Raw genomic sequence first — 13,171 nt, 5'->3', positions numbered from 1 at the left:
TTGGGCAGGAATAACCTGACAGTCCTTCAGCAGTGCTCTCATTCATGCAGGATCGAATTCCACTGTGCTGATCGCCCTGCTTGTCACTTTGTACCTTGTGCTTATACCCACAACACTTTGTACCTCTACAGTATGGCATCAAGGTTATTAATGTGTCTTTATTATGTATGGGTGGAGTTTATTTGGGAATAGCATTGTGGAATGTATAGCTTGTCTATATTCCTTTCTGAATTCTCCTATTAGCATTATTTATTATTTGGATTATGATAGCACCTAAAAGTCCCAAATAGGGCCAAATTGTGCTAGGTACTGTACAAACAAAAGAGAGATCTCTTGTTGCAACTGATTCTTAAGACTATATCTATACTGCAGCTGAAAGATATCATTCCCAACTTGGGTAGACATACCTGCCCTTGCTCTGCTTGAGCTAGTGTGCTAAAATGATAGTGGGACCAGGGAGGCACAAGCAGCAGCTTCAGACTAGCCACCTGACTATGTACCTAGGATCTCAGATGGAGTTATACTCATGCAGCTAGGCTGAGCTGGCACCTGTGCCATCATGGCCACACCGATATTTTAGAGCATTAGCGTGAGCACAGCTAGTGTGTATATGACTTCCCGATCTGGGAATTACACCTTCCAGCTGCAGTGTAGTCGTACCCTACAAGGTTTGATGTGCATACAACAGAGCTGGGCCTGAACCAACCCCTTGCCCCCGCCACCCCAAAGCTTAGCAGTGCATCTAACTCCAGTAGATAGTGTGGAACTTGTTATTTTTCCCCTTAATGAATGAGAATATTTAAAACAGAAGAGACACTCCAGATGCACATAAGAAACATTTTGTTTGTTCGATTGATTAAGACACTAAGTGTTCCTTGCTACGTGTCCCATTGCATCTATAGAGTAATGGGACTGATTTCTGCCGGATGTGCAGCTATCATAGCATACACTATAAAGTAGCTGCATACCAACTGACTTCAATGTGCTGTGCAAAGCAGAGAGCTTTTAATTATAAAGATGAGGCTCTTTGCATAAGCGCAGGTTAGTTATTTACTTGGAAGATATCACACTTCTCTGTGTTGGAAGCCTAATTAATTAAACTTTTTTCCCTGCTCCTAAGCTCCTGCTGTAAAACGCTAAGCAACCGGCCCCATCTGGGCTAGCGGAAAGAATGCCACCAAATGGAGCTTTGCTGGTGTGTGAAATGTATTGGAAAGCACTTGTCTGCATCCCAGTGGCGGCTTCTTTACCTCTTGAGCTGGACTGTTACCAGCATTGCATACGGTGAGGGTAGGTTTACATCTGCAGTCTCTCCAGGATTTATAGGCTGAGCCTATGGCTACACTGCAGAGCTTACAGCGGCATAGCTGCACTGGTGCAGCTCCTCTGCTGTAAACTCTCTAGTGTAGCTGCTCTAAGCCAATGGGAGAGAGCTCTCCCATTAACTTATTTACTCCAGCCCCTGCAAGCAGCAGTAGCTATGTCAGCGGGAAAAGCTGTGCCCCGACATAGCGCTATACACACCAGCACTTAAGTTGGCATATGTCACTCAGGGGGTGGCTAATTCACACCCCTGAGCGACATAACTGAAGTCGACTTTAGCTGTAGTGTAGCCATAGCCTCACACGGCAAGAGTAATATTGCATCCTTACACAGCAGACAGGAGAGGGGGAAGTGTCTGCCTTGATCACATGACACTTGGTAGAGTGATGCGGTATTCACAAAGGCCCAGGCTATCCTATCTGGCAAAAACCCACGTAGGAGACTGGAAATTCCACAAAGTTCCTCTTGTGAGATTTTCTAGACAATTATCTGTCAGGGGTAGTTTGCTCCTCTTTTAGAAAAAAAGAGGAAGCACATACCCCCAAAAGTGAGGATCCCCCATGAGCTGCAGGCCAGAGCTCTCTGAACAGAGTCCCTGGGCCTCTACGTTGGCTCCAGTCCAAACCCTCTGGCTCCACTGATGCTCTCCTCCCTGCACAGAGGAGTTCTACAGCATGGAGCAGGTCCATATAAAAGTCTGTATTATTAAACTTTGTGAGGTTTTTCTGTGGGTTTTATGAGGAAATTATGTGCAGCCCCTGGCCTAGCCTCTTCTCTATTCATGGAACTCCAGCCCTGTGCAGCAGCTTCTGGGTGAAAAGGAGGATAAGGCCACAACCTTCCCACCCATGTACACAAGGCCCTTTGTGGCCAACCAAATCCTCTTTCTAGAAAATGCCTTGTGTGGACAAAGGAGGCAAAAAACTCCCTTTAGCTGCCTAAATTGCTAGTTTTCCAGCACAAGCCTTTGAAAATTCTGCCCTCTATTTCCTTCTATTCACTTACATTTATTCCCCCAGTATGATTCAGTAGTCATATGTGTTGCATCACAAATTTTAATCACCTGGCAAATAAAGTTTTGATGTTGCTGGTTTCCTTGACAGGTATATGTTGTGTCAATATAGCACATATGACTGTTACACGGGATCAGCAAATTCCCCAGCCCCATGCTCTAGGGCTTAACTCATCTTCAACTACTAACTCATTCCTTTTCTACAGGCCCTGAAGAGGAGGCTCTTGGGTGCCTAGAGGTGGAGAGCTGGAGCTGCCGCAGAGCTAGCATTGGAATCAGGAGGGCATCATAACAGGTTAAGGAATTTGATTCAGTAGCATAAAGTACATTCTCCATCAACATTATTGGAGTAAACTTCATTCTCTGTTGGTATCAATGGAAAAAGGTTATGCCACATAATATGTCAAATAATTTTAATTTGTACAAGTTAACTTTCTCACCAACTCTATTCTGGAAACATTATCAATATCTATTAAATAACAAAAAAAGAATTAAGTTACAGCTGAGATTGTTGATGGAATTCAATAACTGATATAGCATCAATAGTGCTAAAACACTTTTTAAAAACCTGAACATTAGGATGAGAACCCCAACCCCTTCTAAGATGTCTTTGCCCTGCGGAGCAGCATATAGGGACCCTCACCAGCCCCAACTGAATCCTGAAATGGTGTGAAGCTGGTGTGATGGGCTTTATACTGGCTCCTCCTGATCACACCCCTTCCTTGCAGACCGTGCAGGGCCATTATGGGGTGGGTATGTTCTGGATGAAGAGTGAAGGCTGGAGCATGATGCTTTTTGCCAACTTCCAACCACTGGACTGGTCTCTCGGGAGCCATTGGTGTAGGTTAGGACATGCTGCTCTAACTTGTGCTCGTTGTTTGTTAATCTCTGGCTGGCCCAAGGTCTGAGGAGGGCATTAAGGTGTTTTAGAGTCACCTTTGACACTCCTGAGGTCTCCACCCTAAACATTTGGAAATCACTAACTAATTTATAGGAACATTTCTGACACCAACCTTACTACCAAGCACATAGACTATTAAACAGAAAACATCCGAATGATCAGGATCCAAACAACCTTAACTCTGTCCTCAGATTTGGTAGTGGTTTATGAGCCAATCCAACTTCCATGCAAGTGGACTCTTTAACATTCTATTTTACAGTCAACATAATATTATACTTTACAAGCACAATCAGCCTCTTTAACATTACACTGCTGGAGAGCTGAATACATACATTGTATTTGTTCTGAAGTACCAATGTGGATGTTAGGATGTGAACAGTTGCTGTTTTAATGAAAGGGACTTCACTTCGAGGGTGTGTGTGTGTGTGTGTGGTGGAGCAGGAAAGGGAATATGTGGTGGCAGGAGAATAAAATGGGACAGGAGAAGGGTGTGGGGAGCAGGAGGAATCAGAGTGGGACATGCAGGGCTGTGGGGAACAGGCAAGGCTGGGGGATGTGATAGGTCTGCAAATGTAAGGAAGCAGTTGGGGCTGAAGAAGCATAAGGGTGAATGCTACATTGGGGAGCATAGGAGATGGAGGACTGGGAGATCAGGAGGAGTATGAGGGTGCTGGACAATTTCAGAGGATTGGGGAGCATGGGAATGAAGGGGACTCACAGGGAACACAGTAGTGGGAAGGGCGACTTGCTGCCAGATTCCCTCTGTGATGTAGGGATGCTGAGCACTCTGCCCTCACCAACCCCTCCCAAGCCATGGATTCCTGACCCCACAGAGAGCTTCATACAGGTGCCTTCCATGTTGGCACAAGGGAGAGAATGATTGGCCTTGCCCGGGGCTCATAATGAAAGGGGTAGGAGGGTGAAGTCTCTGCTTATCCAGCTGTGCAAATGGTTGTTCATTTAAACAGAAAAGGTCATTGCAAGTGATTCTAATCTTGCTGAGTGACCAAAAAACAGGCTCTGATCAACATTTTGGTCACTTGACAACCTTCAAGAGGTGGTGTTAGGGAGTCACAGACAGACAAGAAAGACATCACTGAATGTTGGCTTTTAGTAGGGGGAAAAATCATGTAAAATTAGGAGGAGGGAAAGAAGGGGATTTAGGGTTACCAGGCAACAAGCACTGGTAAAGAATAACATGAAAGGACAGTGGAGAGGAAGCCCTCCAATCAGTTGGCTGCTTGGGTAATTAGGGGCCTGAGAAAGCGATGAAATGGGCATAGTAACATTCCATAGAAGGTTAAGAAATCTGTTTTAAGTATGTAGAAGGTGCTGAAGAACAAAGGGGCACAGCTGAGATGAAAATTATGTATTAAAAGAAAATCTCTTACCTTAGCCATAAATAATACCTTTGATTATTCAAATGGAAAGAAACATAAATTGTTCATTTGCTTTCCACCACTGCTGCTGTTTGTTTAATTTTGCACTTTCAGTCATCTTGAACAATGAAGCTAGGCTTTTCATTTTCACTTTCTGCATCCAGTCCAGCTTGCTGGGTTTTGTGCATGCCAGTTGAATTAGGTTATCAGTTCTGTGCTGTTGAGGAAGGCTTGAAACCAAACAAAAATGCTATTTTCACTGAAATTTAAAAAATTAAAAAATCTGTTTCTGTTTCTCAAAATTGTGAAGTTCTTATTCAGTCAAAACACTCATTCCAATCAGTGAGAGTTTTGCCTGAGTAAGAACAGCATAAAACCCCAGGACTTCACAATTTGATCCTGTTAGGTTTTCTAAAGCTTTGCTCAGAAATTAAAATGGGGGCCTACTTGACCCTATCCTGCAAGTGGCTCGATTTTTAGTAAATCTGCAGATACTTTTATCATCGCTTTTTTTTTTAGTGTGGCAACTGCAATAAGTGTGCAATACACATATAAGCAGAGTCAGGATGAGCTCTGGTGGTGAGTCTTGGTGGGTTATGGAAAAGAACTTCAGGGGCTGATCTCATTTGCATAGGCACACCCAGCCAGGGGTGTGGGATTAGGATTAGGATTAATACCTGGTGGTATGAGCCCCCCCTGGGGAGGGCCTTACATGCTAATTGCACTTCCTCCTCTCTCCACTGTGGAATATCAGAGCTAATTTTGATTCCATTAGCAGTCTAGTTACAGGCTGCTGAGCTGAATTCACTTTGGGCCCATGGTGTACCAGCCCTGAGGCTCCCCTACTACAAGCTGAAATCGCTAAAGAGCTAAAATTACTAAGAGCTAAAATCACTGAGCGTTATGTTAAGTAGTGGGGGGGCCTGAAGATATATTGCGGAGTGGATCGTGGGATGGCTGGCAGAGTGGAGCAGCTGGCGGAGCGGAGCAGAGCAGTTTCATGGGTTGTGTTATGAATCCTGTTGGTGGTGTTTTCCCAACATAATGCCACATTGTTTCTCTCTGTTATTAAAAGGCTTTTGCTACACTCAGACTCTGTGTTTGCGAGAGGGGAAGTATCGCCTTTTAGAGGCACCCTACGGGGGTGGTATATATTTGTCCCAGGTCACTGGGTGGGGGCTCGAGCCGGTTTGCATTGTGTTATTGGAATGGAACCCCTAGATACTGAACCCGGCCCTTGTTGCTGCCAACTCTGATGGGCAGAAGGGTTACACACATAAGCACTGGTAAAAGACTGCTTTTTATTTCCCTGGTCCCAGTCACCTGATATGGGGTCACAGTTACAAAAGGTTACTGCTTCCTGCCATAGGACAGGAATCTGGCTCCACTGAGACCAGTGGCTACTGGTGATCTTTTTTCTTTTTGAAAATCAAATGCAAATAAAACATAATATCAATCAAAACCAAAGCCCACAAACTAATCCAGCCAATTGATAAACCACAGAGGGAGTCAAGTAGGGCAGAGATCACAGTCAATGACCCCCGTTCCCCACCCTCCAACAGAGGAGAAGATTATTCTGCCTCTTATTGGGCATCTGTCAGTCACTACTATCTCTGAATCTCTATGGCTTTCTGATCACATGGTCATTTCTTGTTCTCTGAACAGTTCCTTCTGTGCCACTGAGATGGAGCCACCAGCTGGAGCCTGTGTATGTTTTTCTTTGTTAATAACTGGGTGGGCTTTTGTGTTTCTTCTACCAATGCTGCAGCCCTGTCAGTAGCATTCCGGATGTTCTCAAGAAGTATACAGCTAGTGTCCTCCCTGCTTTTGTTTATCTGCTGTTCCTCCTTTGGGACTGAACTCCAAGTGTGGTTATAATGTATGACCTTGGGAGAGATAGAATAGCTATTACTTTCTGTTTAGAAGCCAACGTTCTCTCTCACATGCTATGGAGGTACCTGTTTGGCATTCTTATGATAATTCTTCTGTTCTATCTTTCTGGTATAGAACTATATTGCAAGCCTTTTTTCAGGAAGCTTGTTAGATGTTGGCAAGATTTCGTCCTTCTTCCCATGAATCCTTGAACTGATGACTCTAATAAAGCATTGTGAGGGTGTGATGATTCTCTAACAATACCAAGCAAGGAGCCCTGGAATGCCCAAAGGCTTTTCCCCACTCAATTTTTTGCAGTTTGTACTCCAATATTGTTAGCAATGTTGGGAACTTTAGTCTGGACAGGGTATCAGCTGCAGTCATCACTATAATTACCATATCAATTAGATCTTCTCTGATCTAGTAAGAAAAGAGTGACACAAGCCAGGTCATTTTTTCTGTAGTAAATGCATATCATTAGCTATAGTTATGAAAACTATATGCATGGGACAACAGCCTAAGAAAGGGAAAAATACATGCAGATGCAGTAAGGAAAAGGGGAAATTAATAAGACCTGTAATGGAAGGTAATGCTCTAAGGAAGATATAAGCCTGTTCACAGTTTAAGATTTTTAAAGAAAATAATCCTCCAGCTCCATTTTCATGACACAGTTTATGAGCACAAAATCCCCTGCACAACCCATGTTTATATATACAGCATACATAGTGTATGTAAATGGTAGACTGTCTGTAACTTGAAGCCTTTGAATCATAATTTGAGGACTTCGGTAACTCAGCCAGAGGTTAGGGGTCTATTACAGGAATGGGTGGGTGAGGTTCTGAGGCCAGCAATGTGCAGCAGGTCAGACTAGATGATCATGATGGTCCCTTCTGACCTTAAATTGTATGAGTCTATATCAATATAATTATTGGAATATGCACCACAGCTAGCATCAGGTTAAATGGCTGCAGTAATTATTTGGAAAAGGGATGAATATTTGGCAAATTAAATAGATGTGAGGCTCAGAACTCAAAAGACATATGGTATTTGTGGCCGGGTATAGACACAGTGCACAAATACAGTGTGCACTTCTGTAGCAGCTTTCATCTAAGGATCTCAACATGCTTTACAGATATTATCCCATTAAGGCCCCCAGTGTCTTTGTGGGGGAAGATGACTTCGGGGATTTCCAATGGTAAACACAGAGCTTTTCACTGAGCTCACTGGTTCAAATCCATTGACAGCGACGAAAAGTATGAGCAGATCGACATTAGCATTCTGTATGTTAGATGCTGGGGAGCTGGTGTGATGGGTTCGGTCACAGAGACCCCTTTGGGGCTGTCACCTGACATGCTGAGCCCATTTTCCCTGTCAGCTTGGGGCTCCAGAACCCTGTTTTGTTGAGCCAGATATGCAAGCCTGCTGCAACACAGACCCAGGGTCTGAACCACATTCCCAAAGTTGCAGGCTTTAACTGAAAACCACTCAGCAGGTAATCCTGTCTCCAGCACCGAGACGCTCAGCTCCCAATGGGATCCAAACCCCAAATAAATCTGTTTTACTGTGTATAAATCTTATACAGGGTAAACTCCTAAATTGTCCGTCCTCTATAACACAGATAGAGAGATATACACAGCTGTTTCCTCCCGCAGGTATTAATCACTTACTCTGGGTTCAATAATAAATAAAAGTGATTTTATTAAGAATAAAAAGTAGGATTTAAGTGGTTCCAAGTAATAACAGACAGAACAAAGTAAGTCATCAAGTAAAGTAAAATAAAACAAAACATGCAAGTCTAAGCCTAATACATTTAGAAACTGAATACAGGTAAATCTCACCCTCAGAGATGTTCCAATAAGCTTCTTTCACAGACTAGACTCCTTTCTAGTCTGGGCCCAATCCTTTCCCCTGGTACAGTTCTTGTTAGTTCCAGCTCAGGTGGTAACTCGAGGATTTCTCATGACTGGCAGCCCCCCTTGTTCTGTTCCACCCCCTTTTATATCTTTGGCCCAAGGCAGGAATCCTTTGTCTCTCTCTGGGTTCCCACCCCTCCTTCTAAATGGAAAAGCACCAGGTTTAAAATGTATTCCAGTATCATATGACATGTCCTGCGAGACTTCATTAGCCACTTCAGGTACACAGGAAGGCTTGCAGGTAAACAGAGCCATTTACAGCCAATTATCCTAGTGAATGGGTGTCATCAAGATTCTAAACCACACTTTGCATAATTACAATAGGACCTCAGAGGTAACTTCATATTTCTAGCTTCAGATACAAGAATCATACATTCATACAAATAGGATGAACACACTCAGTGGATTTTAAGCTTTGTAACGATACCTTACAAGAGACCTTTTGCATAAAGCATATTCTAGTTACATTATAGTCACACTCATAAGCATATTTCGACAAACATATAGAGTGCAATGTCACACCATTGTCCTATACCATGAAAATATTCTGCATTTAAAATAAATTATGGTTAAACAATAAGAACATTCAAGCAGCAAAACTATCATCTTGTTTTAATGCTACGTCTGACAAATTCACAAAGGCCAGTGTGAAAGCAGACACTGTGTCTGTAAGTCAGGCCCTTCTATCTGTCTTTTTTTCAACTATGTGCTTTTGAATCTTTAGCCTGCATTGCCCAGAATTTTTTCAGAGTTACTTGGTGTTACTTCAGTGTGTACTTTGTTCTGTGGTTTCATATTGTTCTAAAGCAAGAAGAATTTCAAGGAATTCTCCTAGCACCATTTATTGTAAACCTAGTAGCAATCCATTCATATTTCATAAGTAATTCAAGCCTTGCAATTCTGCATTCATGTAGGGAGTGTACTCTCTGTGCATATACTTTAGAATTGTGCTTGTGGGGGACTGGTAATAGCTTCTTACTATTTGGGTGCCAGTTCAAATACAGCACCTAGTGGTAGCGTCCAAAAGGTTGTTACGATCTGATAGCTTTTCAGCAGCCTCTGAAATGAGTTGAGAGTTGTCTAGTGCTTAATGGCAGGTGTATACACAAAAATCTACCACCTGTCTGACATTAATTGGCTTCCTTGCTGTGAGTCTCAGTAGACTGCCCAAGGATCTACATGGGCCACAAAGCCAAAGTTCCCTTTTGTTCCTAGGGGTGGTCCTTTCAAGTCAGAGTTTAGGTACATTTGCTAAACAGCTAAGGTGAGGCTTGTACTGCCACTGCTCGTGCTGTACCTATTCTGTGGGTAGAGGACTTCAGTCTCCAGGGCTATCAAACCTATATCTTTTATATACTGAGCTGTTTAGAGCAGACACTGTCTTTTTTATTATATATATGAACAGTGCCTAGCACAATGGTGCCTGATTCCCGGCTGGGATTGCTAGGAACTACCATAATAGAAAAAAACAATAATAATTGTACCAGGAACAAAAATAATTAAATAACATGCAAATAACAGCACCATGAAGAGTGCCAGTTTTTATCTAGTTATTTATTTAGATTTAAAAAAATACAAAAAGATGTCTGTCTTTTTATTATTCTAGGTAATCAGGGCTTGCTCATCATGGAGCTACTGCCCTTCCAAGAGTACACCAGAATTCTAGTGGTAGTTGATCTCCTGATGAAGATGGCACATTTTATACCATGTCGCGGCCTCCCCACCGCTCAGGAAATAGCCTGTCTATTCGAAGACAACATCTTTCACCTTCATGGGCTGTCCACAAGCATAGTACCACAACTGGGAGTCCCTGTTCATTTCTTGCTTTTTGTGGGAATTTCTGCATCTTTTGGGCATCAAACCTTGTATCTCAACTGTTGAGTGAATCAATCAATTTCTGAAGCAGGACCTACGCTGCTTACTAAACTACCAGGATGATTGGCTGGAACACATTCCCCACACCGAATTTGCCTACAACTATACACATGCCCTGAATCAACAGACGCTTTTCTTCATGAATTATGGGCTCCACTCTTGGTATCACCTCAAAATCTTTCTCAACATTCACCAAGTGCACAGAGCTGCTGGAACCATTTTTATAGCAGGGGTGCCGAGAGCCATTTACTCAAACTGTAAACTCTGTATATAATGGAAACCACTTCAAGCCAGGGGTGCAGCTGCACGCCTAGTTCCAGCACCTATGCAAGTGCATCAAGGACTCAAACACCAGTTAGAAGAGGCTAAGACAACATACAAATGCCATGCTGACACTCACCATCAGATGACCCCTAACTTCATGGTAAATGACAAGGTTTGGCTTGTGCATCCGTGAAGCTGGACCACTAAGGCCATTTGCAATCACAGAACGACATAACTCAGTAATATTTTGATTGCAGCTGCCAGAATCCCTTAAGAGCCACCCTGTGTTCCACATCTCTCTCGAAATCTTTTGTTGAAAATCCCTTCCCACACTGCTCTACTCCTTCCCTGCCAATAACCATGCAGGACCAAGAGGAATACATGATCCAGCAGATTCTGGACTCCTGCCGAGTCCAGGGAAGACTCCAATATCTGATTGACTGGGATGGCTATGGCCTGGAGGAGCGGCCATGGGAACATGTGAAACACGCTCAGGTCCAGAACCTCCTGCTTGCCTTCCATTGGGCCTACCCCAAGAAACCCAGCCCAAGTGCTCCTGAAGAGCAACCCCGAAAGGAGAGGGGTGCTGTCAGGGCGAGACCAGCTAGGATCAGCTGCTGGCCTACTTCTTGAATAACATCTCTATAAAGAGCCCCACTGCACTGCCTTGGAATTGACAGAGAAGCCTCAGCACCTCATTGGCTGTTTGTTTAGCAGCCCTGCTTACAGTCCTGGCATCCACAGGAGATCAATGACTGCTGAATGTGAACCACACCCACAGCTGTGCTTGCCCAGCTCTTGCTTTCAGCCCTTGCTCTAGCCTACTTCCAGTCCTTGGTCCTGCCTGGTTCCTGTCTTGCTCCTGCCTTGTTCTTGAACCTTCTCCTGCTCCACCTGCCACCCGCACAGGCTATTGACTTCTGGGTTTGATCCTCGGCTCCACCTCTGGCTTATGATTCTGGTTTACCCTACGTCTTTGACATTTAGCTTCTGTCCCTGTGGTACTGACCCTCAGCTCATTCCTGGACTCTAACCACCCTGGACCCAGCTCTAACCTGTAGGTTGAACTCTCATTTCAACCATTAGGTCTGACTACCTATGGCCTGGTTGTCTATAGAAATATGATCTAGATTAAATTACTATAATATAGGTGTACATCTGGTTGAAAGACTGTACTCAAAGAGCAGTTATCAGTCTTAGAATTGAAGGACTGGAAGGGACCTCGAGAAGTCATCTAGTCCAGTCCCCTGCACTAATGGCAGGACTAAGTATTATCTAGACCATCCCTGACAGGTCTTTGTCTAACCTCCTCTTAAAAATCTCCAATTATGGAGATTCCACAATCTCCCTAGGCAATTTGATACACTGCTTAACTACCCTGACAAGAAGTTTTTCCTAATGTCCAACCTAAATCGCCCTTGCTGCAATTTAAGCCCATTGCTTCTTGTCCTATCCTCAGAGGTTTAGGAGAACAATTTTTTTCTGTCCTCCTTGTAACAACCTTTTATGTACTTGAAAACTGTTATCATGTCCCCTCTCAGTCTTCTCTTCTCCAGACTAAACAAACCCAATTTTTTCAATCTTCTCTCATAGGTCATGTTTTCTAGACCTTTGAATAATTTTTGTTGCTCTTCTCTGGACTTTCTCCAGTTAGTCCACATTTTTCCTGAAATGTGGCATCCAGAACCAGACACAATACTCTATTTGAGGCCTAATCAGTGTGGAGTAGAGCGGAAGAATTACTTCTCACGTCTTGTTTACATCACTCCTGCTAATATATCCCAGAATTATGTTTTTTTTTTTTTTTTGCAACAGTGTTATATTGTTGACTCATATTTAGCTTGCGATCCACGATGATCTCCAGACCTCTTTCCACAGTACTCCTCCCTTGGCAGTCATTTCCCATTTTTTTATGTAACTGATTGTTCCTTCCTAAGTAGAGTACTTTGCATTTGTCCTTATTGAATTTCATCCTATTTACTTCAGACCCTTTCTCCAGTTTGTCCAGATCCTTTTGAATTTTAATCCTATCCTCCAAAACACTTGCAACCCCTCCCAGTATGGTATCATCCACAATTTTTAAGTGTACTCTCTATGTCATTATCTAAATAAGTGATGAAGATGTTGAATAGAACCAGAACCAGACCCAGAACTGATGGGGACTCCACTCATTATGGCCTTCCAGCTTGACTGTGAACCACTGATAAGTGATAACTACTCTCTGGGAATGGTTTTTACACCAGTTATGCAGCCACTATATCGTAGTTCCATGTAGGTTTTATTTCCCTAGTTTGTTTATGGTTCGCTGTCAAACTGGGAGGACCCACAGGGGTTTGTCCTGGGTCCAGTATTATTCAATATTTTCATTAATTATCTGGATGATGGAGTATACACTTATAAAATTTGCTGACAACTTCATGATGAGAGGGGTTGCAAGCATTTGGAGGACAGGATTAGAATTCAAAATCATCTTCATAAATTGCAGAATTGGTCTTCAAATCAGTAAGATGAAATTCAATAAGGACAAATGCAAAGTACTGCAATTAGGAATGAACAATCACTTCCACACATACCGAATGGGGACTAACTGGCTAGGCAGCAACAGCTCTCCCTTGAGAACAGCTTTGTCTTT

The sequence above is a fragment of the Lepidochelys olivacea genome, assembly GCF_965140295.1.
Source record: "Lepidochelys olivacea isolate rLepOli2 genome assembly, chromosome: 6".
NCBI classification, from domain to species: Eukaryota; Metazoa; Chordata; order Testudines; family Cheloniidae; genus Lepidochelys; species Lepidochelys olivacea.
This window is presented reverse-complemented; position numbering follows the sequence as displayed.